We start from the raw sequence: 16,392 nt of genomic DNA on the forward strand, positions 1-16,392 counted from the left end.
TCAAAATGTTACCAATCCTTTCACAGCCATCACTCCAATGAAGGCTTCAAGCTTCACCCAGTGAGAATAATCCTTCCTCCCTTACATATTCACAACCTTTGGGCCTCTGCTTAACACTGTGTGTTATTTATTTTTATTTTTCTATGTCTCCTTTTGGGTAGTGACTTACTGTATGAGAATACAGAAGGCCAGGCGTGGTGGCTCACACCTGTAATCTCAACACTTTGCGAGGCTGAGGCAGGAGGATTGCTGGAGGCCAGGAGTTGGAAACCAGCCTGGGAAACAGCGATAAAAATTTTGCTGTAATTAATTTTAAAAAAATTTTTTAAATAGCTGGTGCGTGGTGGCACACATCTGTAGTCCCAGCTACTTAGGAGGCTGAGGTAGGAGGATCACTCGAGCCCAGGAGTTCAAGGCTGCAGTGAGCCATGATTGCGCCACTGCACTGTGGTCTGGGTGACAGAATAAAACTCTGTCTCAAAAAAAAAAAAAAAATACTGGGCCGGGCGCAGTGGCTTACACCTGTAATCCCAGCACTTTGGGAGGTTGAGGCAGGAGGATCAGTTGAGCCCAGGGGTTCAAGACAAGCCTGGGTGACAAGGCAAGACCTCTGTGTCTACAAAAATATTAAAAATTAAATTAAAGGGTATATACCCAAAATAATATAGATCATTCTATTACAAAGATACACGCACAGGTATGTTCATTGCAGCACTATTCACAATAGCAAAGACATGGAGTTAACCCAAATGTCCATCAGTGATAGACTGGATAAAAAAAATGTGGCACATATATACCATGCACTACTATACAGCCATAAAAAGGAGCAAGATCATGTCCTTGGCAGGGACATGGATGGAGCTGGAAGCCATTGTCCTCAGCAAACTAATGCAGGAACAGAAAACCAAACACCGCATGTTGTCACTTATAAGTGGGAGCTGAACAATGAGAACACATGGATACAGGGAGGGGAACAATACACACTGGGCCCTGTCGGGGGAGTGGGGTGGAGGGAGGGAGAGTATTAGGAAAAATAGTTAAAGTATGTGAGGCTTAATACCTGGGTGATGGGTTGACAGGTGCAGCAAACCACCATGGCACACGTTTACCTACGTAAAAAACCTGCACATCCTGCACAGGTATCCCAGAACTAAAAATAAAAATTAAATTTAAAATAAAAATTTTAGAAAACATCGAATTTGTCTTATAAACCAGACATCCACAGGGTTCAGTACAGTCATTCTCCTAATTGGTCCCTAAAAATTATTTGTTGTGGGCTTTAATAGCCAAATGCTGCTGCATTGAGAATGGTCTTAATATTGAGAAAAGGTTCTGCAGGATTTGGGGTTGGCCCTCACATAAACAGTAAACATATACACATTCATTTTTCAACTGCATTTTCCCTTATATTATTATCATAGTCTGTTTAAAACAAAACAACCCAAACAATGTATTTTAAAGGTCATATTCAAATACTATCATAAATATAAGCTTCTCTAGAGTAATATTTAGAAAACATTGTAAAATAAATTAGATGTTTGGTTCCTCTGAGGCCAAGCCGGTTTTCATTTTCTTGTGCAAATAAAAAATATTGATTTTTCCTTTTTGTCTGAGGAAAAAAACAGTCTTTAAAATATACTAGGCAGACTGCTTATGTGCTACAGAAGCCAGATGTCTCAGAGCACTGAAATAGAAAAATTAGTGCTGAATCTCATAATGTAAGAATATCTTAAGGGAAAAGTGACAAATGTTGTGATTTGGAAACTTGAGGCTAGCTAGTTAGATTCTGCCTAATATCAGGGGCACCTCCAGGATTTGCTTCACTGCTTATATTAATGTTATTGGTCTCAATGTCTTTTTCTTACTAGATTGTTGCCTCTAAAGCCACACTTTACTCCTGTGTATTAACATTATTGGTATAGGGCCGGGTGCAGGGGCTCATGCCTGTAATCCCAGCGATTTGAGAGGCCAAAGCAGGAGGATCGTTTGAGCTCAGGAGTTGGAGACCAGTGTGGGCAAGACCCTGCCTCTATAAAAATAAAATAAAATAATACAATAATTGGGGTAAATATATTTTTCTGCACTAGATTATACATTTCTTGAGGGTGATATTCCGTAAAATTATTGGCATAAATGTTTGTCCCCACTAGATTTTAAGTTCCTGGAGGGCAGGAACTGTGCTTTCTTTATACTCCCCATGGCTCTTACCATAGTGCTTTGCACTCAGCATTCCCTCAAGCAATCTTCACTTCATCTCGCCCCTTGACTACTACTCCTTTCAACTTTTCTTCCTTTGCCAAAGGACACTAAAACACCCAAGTGCTATCTATGATGTAAAACCTTGTATTTCTTGTAATACAGGTTCAGAAGCTGAAACAGAGATCCAAAATAATAGTAGTTTAAACAGCCCAGGTGTAAGCTTCCCAAGACTTACTCCTGCAATCTATCCTACCTGCACAGGTGATTCTGGGCTACTGTGTATGGTTGTGCAGGATGTGTACTGCACAACTCTACGGAGTCCCATTCACACTGTGGTCTATGGGAATGGTGCTCACAACTGCACGGCTGTATTCAGCAGCCCTGGAGCTGCTCCATGGTGGTAAATATCCATGTTCCTTTATTTTAATTGCTCCATTATTCTTAGGGAGTGTCAAGATCCATCATGTCCTAAGATGGATCGCTGGCTTGACATCCATATCCCACTAAGGGCATGCTTACTGGAAGCTGCATGTCACTTCCACTCACATTCCGTTGACTAGAACTTACTCATACAGCCATGCCTCACTAGGAGAGAGACTGAAAAATATCTTTAGTCTCAGTGCCAAGTTAAAACTGAAGGGTTCGATTACTAGAAAAATGGAGAACTGATTTGGGGGACAACTAGAAGTCTCTACTACAAGCCAGAATGCCACCTTTCATTTTGGAAAGTCACTTTCATTTCAATTTCTACAGTCTTTATTACAACCATCACTACACCTTGACTCCTGACAGCACAGCGCTTTTTCAGGCCCACTTTATTTGTTGCCTGACCTCCTGCAACAGTCTTCTAATATTTCCCTGCCTCTAACCACTCAACTCCAATCTATGACTGATGGGAAATGCCAGATAACCTGATCCAAATCCATCTCTCCATTCTTAATTTTTCCTGCTCTTACACATGCTTTTGCTTGATTCCAGCTGAATTCCTCGTTCCTCCTTGTACATTCTGTATCTTCTTACCTGTGGCTTTTTGTTTGTTTGTTTGTTTGTTGAGATGGAGTCTCGCTCTGTCACCTAGGCTGGAGTGTAGTGGCACTATCTCAGCTCACTGCAACCTCTGCCTTTCAGGTTCAAGCAATTCTCATGCCTCAGCCTCCCAAGTAGGTGTGATTATAGGTGCGTGCTACCACACCCGGCTATTTTTTTTTTTTTTTTTTTTGTAGTTTTAGTAAAGATGGGGTTTCACCATGTTGGCCAGGCTGGTCTTGAACTCCTGACCTGAAGTGATCTACCCGCTTCGGCCTCCCAAAGTGCTGTGATTACAAGCGTAAGCCAGAGCACCCAGCTGACTTGTGACTTTTCTCAGACTGTTTCTTTGCCAAATTGCCTTTCTGCCCTGATTCCATGTCACTATCTTAATTGCCTTTTCAGTCACAGCTCAAACTACCCACCCTTAGTCAGATTGGTTCTACTTCAAGTAAATATCCATATACTAATTTTTACTTCTTATTTACATGCAATTATGTGGTAAAAGGTACATATTTTAAGGATCCAATTCAAAATCTTTTTAATATCTGTATATACCTATTGTGGTTGGCAAAATGTTGGTCCCCATGACTCTCACCTCCTAGTGTCACATCTGTGAACATGTGACATTACAGGCCAAAAGGGACACTGCAGGAGTAATTAAGGTTACTAATCAGTTGACTTTAAGACAGGAATATTATCGTGGATCATCCAGGAAGGCCCAGTGTAATCGCATGAGCCCTTAAAAGTTAATCTTTCTTTTTTTTTATTGAGACGGAGTCTCACTGTGTCACCTAGGCTGGAGTACAGTGGTGTGATCTCGTCTCACTGCAACCTCCGCCTCCTGGGTTCCAGTGATTCTCCTGTCTCAGCCTCCCAATTAGCTAGGAGTACAGGTGTGTGCCACCACACCCAGCTAATTTTTATATTTTTAGTAGAAACAGGGTTTCACTGCTGTCTCTGTCTTGCCACTTTGTGAAGAAGTTACCTGTTTCCCCTTCCCCTTCCGCCATGATTGTAAGTTTCCTGAGGCCTCCCCAGCCATACGGAACTGTGAGTCAATGAAATTTCTTTCCTTTATAAACTACCCAATCATGGGTATTTCTTTACAGCAGTATGAGAATGGACTAATACAGAGACAAAAAGAAAAAAGAAAAGAAAAGAGTGGGACTGAAAGCACACAAATCCCTGCATGTGTGACAGACCAGAGACTCCTTTCCCTGGTCTTATAACAGTGATTGTATATCCAAGCAACCTTGAAATGAAAAGAGCTCCTGATATATACCGTAGGCAGCATTTCATTTTGGTGGAAGAAAGAAAGGTCTATTTAATAAATGCTGCTGGCATACTCTCAAATCAATGCAGGCAAAAATACAATTAGATTTCTATCCTATGCCATGAACAATCAAAATTTCCAATGAAAAGAAAGTTAGTCAAGCCATAAAAGAAGAAAATAGAAGAGAGTGTACTTAAGATTTGGAGGTACCTAGGTCTTCTAAGCAAAACATAAAATCAGGGGAAAGACTAGAATTTTGTACACAAAAATTTGAATGTCCTATAAGACAAAAGCCATCATAAACAAAGCCAAACACATGCACCTGATGGAAAGAAACATATGTGACAAAAAATGCACGTACATAACTTATCTATGCACTTACAAGTCATTAAAAAAAGACTCATCATCCAAGAGAATACTGTGCAAATAACATGGAAGAGCAACTCACAGGAAAAATACAAATAGTAAGACCTGAAACCATAAAAACCCTAGAAGAACACCTAGGCAATACCATTCAGGACATAGGCATAAGCAAAGACTTCACGACTAAAACATAAAGCAATGGCAACAAAAGCCAAAATTGACAAATGGGATCTAATTAAACTAAGAAGCTTCTGCACCACAAAACAAACTATCATCAGAGTAAACAGGTAACCTACAGAATGGGAGAAAATGTTTGTAATCTATCCATCTGAGAAAGGGCTAATATCCAGAATCTACAAGGAACTTAAACAATTTACAAGAAAAAAACAAACAACCCCATCAAAAAGTGGGCAAAGGATATGAACAGACACTTCTCAAAAGAAGACATTTATGCAGCCAACAAACATATGAAAAAAAGCTCATCATCACTGATCATTACAGAAATGCAAACCAAAACCACAATGAGATACCATTTCACACCAGTTAGATGGTGATCATTAAAAAGTCAGGAAACAACAGATGCCGGAGAGGATGTGCAAATAGGAACATTTTTACACTGTTAGTGGGAGCGTAAATTAGTTCAACCATTGTGGAAGACAGTGTGGCAATTCCTCAAGGATCTAGAGCCAGAAATACCATTTGACCCAGCAATCCTATTACTGGGTATATAACCGAAGGATTAGAAATCATTCTACCATAAAGACACATACACACGTACGTTTATTGTAGCACTATTCACAATAGCAAAGACTTGGAACCAACCCAAATGCCCATCAGTGATAGGCTGGATAAAGAAAATGTGGCACATATACACCATGGAATACTATGCAGCCACAAAAAGATGAGTTCATGTCCTTTGCAGGGACATGGACAAAGCTGGAAACCATCATTCTCAGCTAACTAATACAGGAACAGAAAACCAAACACTGCATGTTCTCACTCATAAGTGGGAGTTGAACAATGAAATCGACACAGGGAGGGTAACAGCACACACTGAGGCCTATCGCAGGATGGGGGGCTAGGGGAGGGATAGCATTAGGAGAAGTAACTAATGTAGATGACAGGTTGATGGGTGCAGCAAACCACCATGGCACGTGTGTACCTATGTAACAAACCTGCACATTCTGCACATATACCCCAGAACTTAAAGTATAATAAAAAATGAAAAATACAAATAATACCAATAAGCACATGAAAATAGTTTCAATTTTAATAATCAAGTAAATACAAATTGGGAAAAAATAAAAAGATTTACACTATTTAGTGTGAGAATATGGGGAAATGTGCTCTCATACCTGGCTGCTGGAATTAAACTGATGTAGTTTTTGTGGGAGGAGTACAACTAGCAGCATCTACCAGAATCTAAAATGTGTGTTCCCCTTAATCTATCAATTTTACACTTAGGAATCTCTCATATGTGCATTCAACTGCACAAAGATACAACATACTTGGGCCTGTTACTTAACCTGATTCTTCCTTGGTGATACTGATTCTTCCTTGGTGAAATGTTTATGACAGTAGTGTATGCCTCATTTCATTGTTATTTTCAAATGAGATAAAGAATACATGGCCTGTACAAAATAAATTTCAATGAATAGATCAAAATCAAATCTTGACGTTACTGTGATCCCCATTTTATTGTGACATGGTTGTTTTATGTACCTATATAGTTATAAATTATAAACAAAATGTCCATCAATAGAGAAGTATATATTATGAAAACGCATGTACATATACGTACATACGCACACAAATCTCCAAGCTGTTCAAGCAAAATAGCAAAGTCACAAAATATTTATAGATTATTTCCATGTATTTATCCCTCTGCGTGTGTGTGTGTGTGTAAAGGGAAAAAATGAATGAGTGTTTTATAAAGATTTAAAAGGACACCAAAGTTTTATTAATGCCCTAAGTATTGGGCAAAGGGAATAACTGAAGAGGTACTGACATTGTTTTACCCTGTGTTATTCTGTATTGTTTGAATTCTGTCCTTTCTGAACAGCCTGTAGAGGTTTAATGTTCCCATTAAAACCAGTGAACTTGCCTCATCCAAAACCACAACAGCTGAACCGTTTGACTTCAATCAATTCTAAGCAACTTGGTCATCTGTTTTTTTCAGATTAGAAATGACAGAAGATAATTTATAATCCGTATTTTGCATACCAATGAGGATGAAAGAGACTTACATCTCATTTTTTTAAAAAGGGACTTAGGATAATGAGCTTAAATTTTTTGAAAAATCATCTTATTCCTAACAATGGCAGATTAATGAAGCATTTCTGAACGAAATTATTTCATCATATCTGATTAAGGAACTCTTCATTTGAGAAAGCTATAAAATTTTTATATTCTTCAATTAATACTATACACAAAAGATTCTAAAATGGCTAACCGTACAGTGAAGGATGCACACAGCATCCACGGCACTAACCCTCAATATCTGGTGGAGAAGATCTTTGAACGCGAATCTATGAGTCCAAGTTCTGGAAAGAGGAGTGCTTTGGACTTACGGCTGAACTTGTAGTCGATAAAGCCATGGAGTTAAGGTTTGTGGGTGGCCTCTATGGTGGCAACATAAAACCAACACCCTTTCTGTGTTAAACTTTGAAGATGCTTCAAATTCAACCCGAGAAGGATATCATTGTACAGTTTATCAAAAATGAAGATTTCAAGTATGTCCGCATGTTGGGGGCATTTTACGTGAGGCTAACAGGCACTGCAATTGATTGCTACAAGTACTTGGAGGCTTCGTACAATGACTACTGAAAAATCAAGAGCCAGAACCGAAATGAGGAGTTTGAATTGATGCATGTTGATGAGTTTGTTGATGAACTATTGCACAGTAAGAGAGTGTGATATCATTCTGCCCCGGCTACAGAAACGCTATGTATTAGAGGAAGCTGAGCAACTGGAGCCTTGAGTTAGTGCTCTGGAAGAGGACATGGATGATGTGGAGTCCAGTGAAGAGGAAGAAGAGGAGGATGAGAAGTTGGAGAGTGCCATCAACTGATCACCGCCGGAGAAGCTATGGAGACTTGGACAAGTCCCGTTGCTCTCCCACACTGCGCTACAGAAGGAGTAGGAGTCAGTCTCCCAGAAGGTGGAATCGATCTCCCAAAAGGAGAAGTCCCTCCCTGCATCGAGAAAGGCATCGGAGCAAGAGTCCAAGACTTCACCGCAGCAGGTCCCAAGATCGGCGGCACAGATCCCGTTCCAAGTCCCCAGGTCATCACTGTAGTCACAGACACAAGAACCACTCAAAGTCTCCCGAAAGGTCTTAGAAGAGCCACGAGAAGAGCCGGTGAGGGAATGAGTAATGGACTCAGTTTGGTTTTAGTCCACATGGCCTCCTGTGGATATAAGGATATGTCTATGTGGAAGGATTAAGATCTCCCCAAGGTAGCTATAAGAATATTTTAGTTTTTTGGCCAGGCGCAGTGGCTCACACCTGTAATCCCAGCACTTTGGGAGGCTGAGGTGGGCAGATCACAGGTCAGGAGTTCGAGACCAGCCTGGCCAATATGGTGAAACCCCGTCTCTACTAAAACTACAAAAATTAGCCAGGCGTGATGGCGGACACCTGTAGTACCAGCTACTCTGGAGGCTGAGGCAGGAGAATCGCTTGAACCCGGGAGGCGGAGGTTGCAATGAGCCAAGATCAGGCCACTGTACTCCAGCCTGGGTGACAGAGCGAGATTCCATCTCAAAACAAAAACAAAAACAAAAACAAAAACAAAAATTTTAGTTTTTTTCCTGTCAAGTTTCTCAACCTTTATTTTTAATGAAGGAAGTGCTGAGTTTTGTTTCTCTTTTTAATCATACTCAACATTAGTTTTTGACCCAAGTAACCTTGACTGTATTCAAACTTATGAGAGTAGAGAGGATCTGGAGGTTGGGGATATGAATGACAAGGCAAGGATGTGGCCACCTGATAACCCTTTCCCTTTTTATCAAACCGGACACACCTGTTTCCCATTTATCTGTAGTTTAGTTTTTGGTTTGTTGTGGTTGGAACTGCCTTGAGAATCCTGGGATTTGTACTGCTGCTATTATTCAAAGACCAAATGAGTAAAACATAGTAGCTCCTAACTTGTTTCCAGCAGCAGCAAGTGGTAATAAACATGAAAACTGGTTAGCAGCAGTTTTGAAAGAACAGAATGCATTCAAATTTAAGGCTTCTTCTGGGTCATCAAAGCCAGTTTCATCAAACAGTTCAACAGAGAGTGGCACTTAATACCCTTTATACAGCCCATGGTTTCATAGTTTCATTTGTTCTTGCCCACAAGCTTGAAATCCAGGTTAAGGTATCCAGCCTTTATCACATAAGCATTGACATTATCCAGGCCTAGTCAGTAGCAGTAGGGTAACAGGATTGAAAAAGATTTGATGGAGAGGAAAGTATCTAATACTAGTCATGGTTTTGACCTAAATTGCTGGACAATAGTGCCATTCACAAAGTCAGAAAATACAGCAGGAAGAGATGGCTTTTAGAGGGGCAGAGAATTAGAAGATTGTGGTAGTAATGAAAATGATGCATTCAGTTTAACAAGTTTAATTTGAGACAGCTGTGGTATAGCTAAAAAATAAAAAGCCCATAAAGTTGGAGATAGGGACTAGAGTTTAATATAGCAATCTAGGCCAGAATTGACAATGTTTAAGTAATTGTGGAATCTGTCAATAAGACTCTCCAGAATGTTTATATATATATGTATCAGAAATCCACACAACAGAACCGTAGGCAACACCCACACTGGTGACAGGAAGAAGTAGAAGTCACCTATTGAAAACTGGAATGACCCGTTCAGAAAGACAGGCAAATTAGGAGAGAGTACATGAAAGAAGCCAGGGGTCAAGAATGCAGAAGCAAAGGACGGACTAAAAAGCCTCCGTGGACATTGATAATCAAGAGATTATTAAGATCTTTGCTAGAAGAGTTCCTTTACCTGTACTTAATTCCCTTAAAAAAAGAAAAGTGATTGAATGACTTCCAGCGACTGTAGTCCCGGCAGGAACTGTGGAGACCAGCTGCCCTGTGGGATCCAGTTTTCCTTGGGAGGTTGTATCTGGTCATAAGATAAACATTCTATACATTCTATTGCCTGCTCTTGAACTGAAAGACTTCAGCAGTATTAAAGCATTTTTTAGTCTTATTTGAGCTTTCATATTCTTCAGTGATTCCTTTCATAATACCTGAGTTAATAAAAGTGGTCTGGGGCCGGGCACGGTGGCTCACGCCTGTAATCCAAGCACTCTGGGAGGCTGAGGCGGGCGGATCACAAGGTCAGGAGATCGACACCATCCTGGCTAACACAGTGAAACCCCATCTCTACTAAAAATACAAAAAATTAGCCGGGAGTGGTGGCGAGCGCCTGTAGTCCCAACTACGCGGGAGGCTGAGGCAGGAGAATGGCGTGAACCCGGGAGGTGGAGCTTGCAGTGAGCCGAGATCGCGCCACTGCACTCCAGTCTGGGCGACAGAGCGAGACTCCGTCTCAAAAAAAAAAAAAAAAAAAAAAAAAAAAGTGGTTTGAAAGAGTGAAAGAGCTCTTATGGTTTCTGATACAACTGTATAGGACTACCTTTTAAGATTAAATATAAGCATCCCTACATAAATGTAAAAAAACCTATACATAAAAATTAATAATATGCTGACTCAATGGAATTCTCTAAAAGATCTTCTGTTGTGAAGATAGTAGCCGCACCGCCCCCCATCTTCCCTGGGGCATGTCAGGAGAGCAAAACCCCACTCTGCCTGCCCTAACAGCACTGCCAGGGGGTCAGGCTGGCTGGAAAATATCTCACCAGTGTCTGCCTCATTTGAAATAGTCACTGTCAAAAACCATGACCAGCAGGATACTGTATATAACCTAAAGGAGACCGAGCTACAGGAAACTCCTCTTTACTATGCTACTACTAAATAAACTGTAGCCTTCTACTTCTAATTCAAGATAAGGAAAACAGCTAAACACAGGCAATCTTTCAAACCAGCAAAAGCAGAAAAAACTACGGGAAAAGAAAATTTTACCAAAACTATTCTCCGTAAGTGATTCCATCCAAGAAACAAGTGAGGTAGGACTTCAGAAATTTCACCTGGTATGACTGTTATAAAACCATGAAAAGCAGCAATGTCATTAGTAACAACTAACATTTATTGGGTACTTATATGGGCCCACCTCTGTGCTACAAATTTATAGATATTACATCATTTGCTCCTCAGACAACTGCTTATTCCATTTTACAGATAAGGACTTTGAGGCTTAAGAAAGTTAAGTACTTTTTCTTTCAGTTCTATTGGGTACACTAAATATGGCATTTGTTAGAAGTTAAGTACTTTTTCCCAAATCTAAGGCAAGTTTCACTCCAAAGCCTTGGCTCTTAACCATGACACATGTCACCATTCCACTACTGTGACTGAGAATCTGTGAAGACCTGTCATGAGAATCTAATAACAATTATACCCTAAGGTATTGTGTCTAACTTTTATTTTGTTAGTATTTGCCAAAAAAAAAATACTTAATAAGTCCATCTTTACCCCTAAGAAAATACTGATAGCTTTAAACTGATCCATTTCATTTACTACAAGATTATAATTGGTACTAAAACAGCTCAGCCTTAATTCCTAAAACATTAAAATATATGTGGTAAAGGTTTCTTTGCCTCTGTTAATGTTTATCCAACTAAAAATATACTTTTAAGTAAGAAAACTGAATGTTTCCGAAGTTTACAATCATCTAAAGTTAATTCACAGAAATATTTTTAAATGCTTTTTCAAAAACAAAGCAAATAATATCTCCATAAACATATTAAATAATTTGGAATTTTCCAGGGGCAAAAATGCGTCATAACTATAAACATACAACTTGTAAAATAACCAACATTTTCACAAAATAATGCTTTCTAAAAAACCTTTTTACTAGCTATGCTCACACCTAACTTTTGCTACTTGTCATTGTTATTTCATACAACTTACAAACAGACAGTATCAACTCTACTTCAAAAAAATGTATTGTGAAATTTTGAACTTTCTGAAATTTCAATTCTCACAAGATGTAATACTTTTTCTTTTTTTTCTTTTTCTTTTTTTTTTTTTTTTCTTTTGGAGACAGAGTCTCGCTGTCACCCAGGCCACATTGTAGTGGGTAATACATTTTTAATGCTATAAATTGTTTCTATATGAAATTTCTCATATATGTTGATTTTGGAATTGAAACAAAAAAGTAATACCAGATTTTGGAGCAAATGTTTATGCATACAAGTTACAAATAAAGTTGTAACTTTGAAAAAATGAATATTTGATGCACGAAAATCTACAGACTCCAGGCTAACAACTGTTCTAAATTCAGTTTTTCTTCTTGAGTACACTTAATGTAAATTAACCTTTCCATTTCCTCATTTCTTAAGATTAATTTCTGTTGCAAGGGTTTTAATAAAGTTCAGCGAAAGTTTAACTCAATAAAATCAGCTTCTGAACACATTAATTTAGCCACAAACCTATTTTAGTCAACTTATGATTAAATTAAAAATCATTCAGACAAATTATAATTATTTTGTGTTTTGCATATTTCTCAAAAACAGAAGCATATGCATTTCCCACAATCTTGAATATATTCCTCCCTAAGAAGGGGTGTGCGTGTGTGTGTGTGTGTCTGTGTGTGTGTGTCTGTTTGTGGGAGGGCTTATTAAAAAAAAGACACTAGAAGTTCTATTTAAGTAACAACACTACTACAAAAAAAATTTTTTTTCTTTTTTTTTTTTTTTTGACACAAGGTCTCACTCTGTTGCCCAGGCTGGAGTGCAGAAGCATGATTATAGCTCACTGCAGCCTCAACCTCCTAGGCGCAAACAATCCCACACCTCAGCTTCCCAAGTAGCTGGAAGTACAGGCATGTGACACCATGCCTGGTTAATTTTTGTATTTTTTGTACAGACAGAGTTTTGTCATGTTGCCCAGGCTGGCCTCCAACTCCTGGACTTAAGTCATCCACCCACCTCAGCCTCCCAAAGTGCTGGGATTACAGGCGTGAGCCACTACACCTGGCCCAAAAATATTTTAACCTACTTTCTAGTTGTATCTAGTTTATATCATGTCATCAAATTCAATACAACAAAAATACCTAATTGGATTTTACGATTGTTTTTTCTTCCCAGCCACACTACTTAAGTGAATGGTCAGATAAATTGTATGGTTATAAAATATTTGCTAAAAATATCTGTCAGACTATGGACTATGCAGATATCATTTTTCATTTTTATAAACTTAAAACTACAGTGTTCATTTTGATAAGAAACAATGAGACATGACTGTAGGAATGCTGATTTTTTTTTCTTTTCGTTCTATTGGGTACACTGAATATGGCATTTGTTAGAAGTCATTCCCCACCTCCCCACCCCTTCTTGATATTTCTTTTTTTTCTCCCCACCCTGAGACAGAGTTTCGCTCTTGCCCAGGCTGGAGTACACTGATGTGATTTTGGCTCACTGCAACCTTCGCCTCCTGGGTTCAAGTGATTCTCCTGCCTCAGCCTCCCAAGTAGCTGGGATTACAGGCGTCCACCACCACGTTTGGCTAATTTTTATATTTTTAGTAGAGACAGGGTTTCACCTTGTTGGCCAGGCTGGTCTCAAACTCCTGACCTCAAGTGATCCACCCGCCTCGGCCTCCCAAAGTTCTGGGATTATAGGTTGAGCCACCACACCCAGCCTTTCTCTATTGCAGTGTTTCTTAAAGGCTGGTGGGACAACTGAGCTGCTTGCACCATAACTGCCTAGCACCTTGCTAAAAAATTCAGGTTTCTTAGCCCCACAGCTCCTGATGCAAAATCTCTAAAGAAAGAATTCTGAGGTCCTCATATGATTAATAAATGATTTGATCTGAAAACCATTTTTCTACAGTCATTATCCTCAAAGTTAAACCACAAAATGTTAACTGAATTTAAGAAAAATTGTTAATTTTCAAATTGTACAAATTGAATTTAAATATGTAAGGCATGGTCATTAATCAAGAAACAAAATGTATTTTTACAGCCATCTCAGTTTTGCATTATATATAATTTTAGCAAAGCAGGAGAAGATGGTAAGAGTATAAAGTAATGCGGAACAGAATGCTGCAGTTAAGAACTTTTGAGCAAAATGGAAGTATATTAATTAATACCCAGAATTTTCTAGGGTATAATCTAGAGGCACAAACGTCGATGTGAAGGTTGAGTTAATAATATGCCTGGAAATTGCATATGCATAAATAATTTAGTGCTTTTTATGCACTTAAAAAGACATCGGTCTTCATGTATGAGATCGCAGCCATATTAATCTGGTTTTTAAAATCCAGGCAGGGTGTGGTGGCTCATGCCTGTAATCCCAGCACTTTGGGAGGCCGAAGTGGGTAGATCACTTGAGGTCAGGAGTTCGAGACCAGCCTGCGCAAAATGGTGAAACCCCGTCTCTACTAAAAATACAAAAATTAGCCGGGCATGGAGGCGTATGCCTGTAATCCCAGCTACTTGGGAGGCTGAGGCAGGAGAATCACTTCAACCCGGGAGGCAGAGGTTGCAGTGAGCTGAGACCATGCTATTGCACTCCAGCCTGGGCAGCAAGAGCGAAACTCTGTCTCCATAAATAAATAAATAAATAAATAAATAAATCCCAATGTCTTGTTTCACAAACTCCTATAAATGAGAACTCCTTCTATTATTAAAATACCCATGTGCAACCAAAACATTAAGAAACAAAAGCCCTGAGACATGAAAGTTAACATCACCAGAAAATGGAACAATTTCATATTCCTGCCCAAAGGTACATAATTAAATCTAATCATTAGGAAACATCAAATGAACTCAAACGGAGGGACCAAACAAACTCAAATGGAGGGACTGTCTGTAAAACAACGATCCTGTACTGTGGAAAATGTCCAAGTCACGAAAGGTGAAGAAAAACTAAGGAACCACTCTAGACTAAAAGAGATGATAACTAAATGTAATTGCTGACCCTGGATTGGATCTTGACCCAGAATATACATGTGCATGCATACATACATGTCAATGAGACTGGAATAAGGTCTACCAATTAGATAAAGGTATTGGATTCTTAAACTAAATATGGCCTGAGAAGCACTCTGTACTTCTATATTTGAGTCCTTGTGGATGAACTGTAACCTAGCTCAATAGGCAGACAAGATTGATAACCTAACTAGGAGTACGCACCTGTAACAACAGCTGAGTCTTGGCCAATGCCAGAGGACATACTTCAACCACTCACAGACTGCTAAGTGTTCAGACTGTGTTCAAATAAGACAAATGCCAATATGTAACCAATCCAGCTATTTCTGTACCTCACTGCCGATTTCTGTACTTCCCTTTTTTTGTCTATAAATTTGTTCTGAACGCAGGGCATCCCTGGAATCTGTCTGAATCTGCTGATTCTGGGGGCTGCCCGATTCACGAATCATTCATTGCTCAATTAACCTCCTTTAAATTTAATTTGGCTGAAGTTTTTCTAATAACAGTATCAGTGTTGATTTCCTGATTTAGGTTATGGTACAGTGGCAAGGTAGCACGATGTCCTTGTTCTTAGGAAATATGCACTGAAGAAATTAGGGGTTAATGTTTCAACTTACTCTCAAATGGTTCAGGAAATATTATGAACAGAGAGAGAGAAAACTATAGCAAACGGGGCAAAATATGAACAAGTGGGGAATTCAAGTGAAGGGTTTAGAGGTGCTTTTCCTTCTATTCTTAACAACTTTCCTGTAACTTTGAAATTATTTCAAAATAAAAAATGACCAAAATATTTTAAAAGCTATAACAGGAACACAAAAAAAATCTAAAATGTTTAGAACATATTTTTAAGCTTCATATCTAAAGGAGAGACCTATGTCTATTTAAATATTTTGTAAATTTAGACTAAAACTATAAACAAATTGAATTTTAAGTTCTATTCAATGCCTTCATACTAGAAATTACAAAACTGCATTGCTTATTTTTTATTCTATCAATTATATGTTTAATCCAAATCTAAATGTATGTGAAAGGTAGATACCTCTATACGTCCCATATTCATGTGAAAAATATTTTAAATGTTGCCTTTTACTGTTATTTTTTTTCCTTCAAGGATCTCTTCATGATTTATTGTATTGGTCTCATCAACTATAACTGATTTTGTTACTAAGTAGTTTTAGTCCAGAATTCTGTCAATTTAGTGGTGCCCTAATATGCTTATACACATATGAGTAACAAAGAACCCATCCCATCAGATTACCAACACACTGTATTTGTTAAAGCACAGATAATTATTTTGCAAAATGATTTACTAACCAATCTAACCCAGTAATTTTGCTAAAGGTTTACTGTGTAGGGGAGAGAGAGGTAAGATAAGAGGAAGATGTTAATTCCCTACAACAGGGCCTGACACACAGTGGGCATGAGATATGTATTTGTGAAGAGGAAAAGGGATTATTGCAAAGTTTAGATCATTTG

The 16,392-nt window shown here is 38.7% G+C and overlaps 1 protein-coding gene and 1 pseudogene across 3 annotated transcripts in view; both read left to right on the top strand.

The window, feature by feature from the left end:
* STAM (signal transducing adaptor molecule) overlaps positions 1–16,392 on the top strand; it is a 239,768-nt gene that overhangs the window by 96,441 nt on the left and 126,935 nt on the right. The window lies entirely within an intron of this gene.
* Positions 7,243–8,241, top strand: LOC107966904 (pre-mRNA-splicing factor 38A-like; annotated as a pseudogene).

Source organism: Pan troglodytes, chromosome 8 (assembly GCF_028858775.2).
Source record: "Pan troglodytes isolate AG18354 chromosome 8, NHGRI_mPanTro3-v2.0_pri, whole genome shotgun sequence".
Taxonomy (NCBI): Eukaryota; Metazoa; Chordata; class Mammalia; order Primates; family Hominidae; genus Pan; species Pan troglodytes.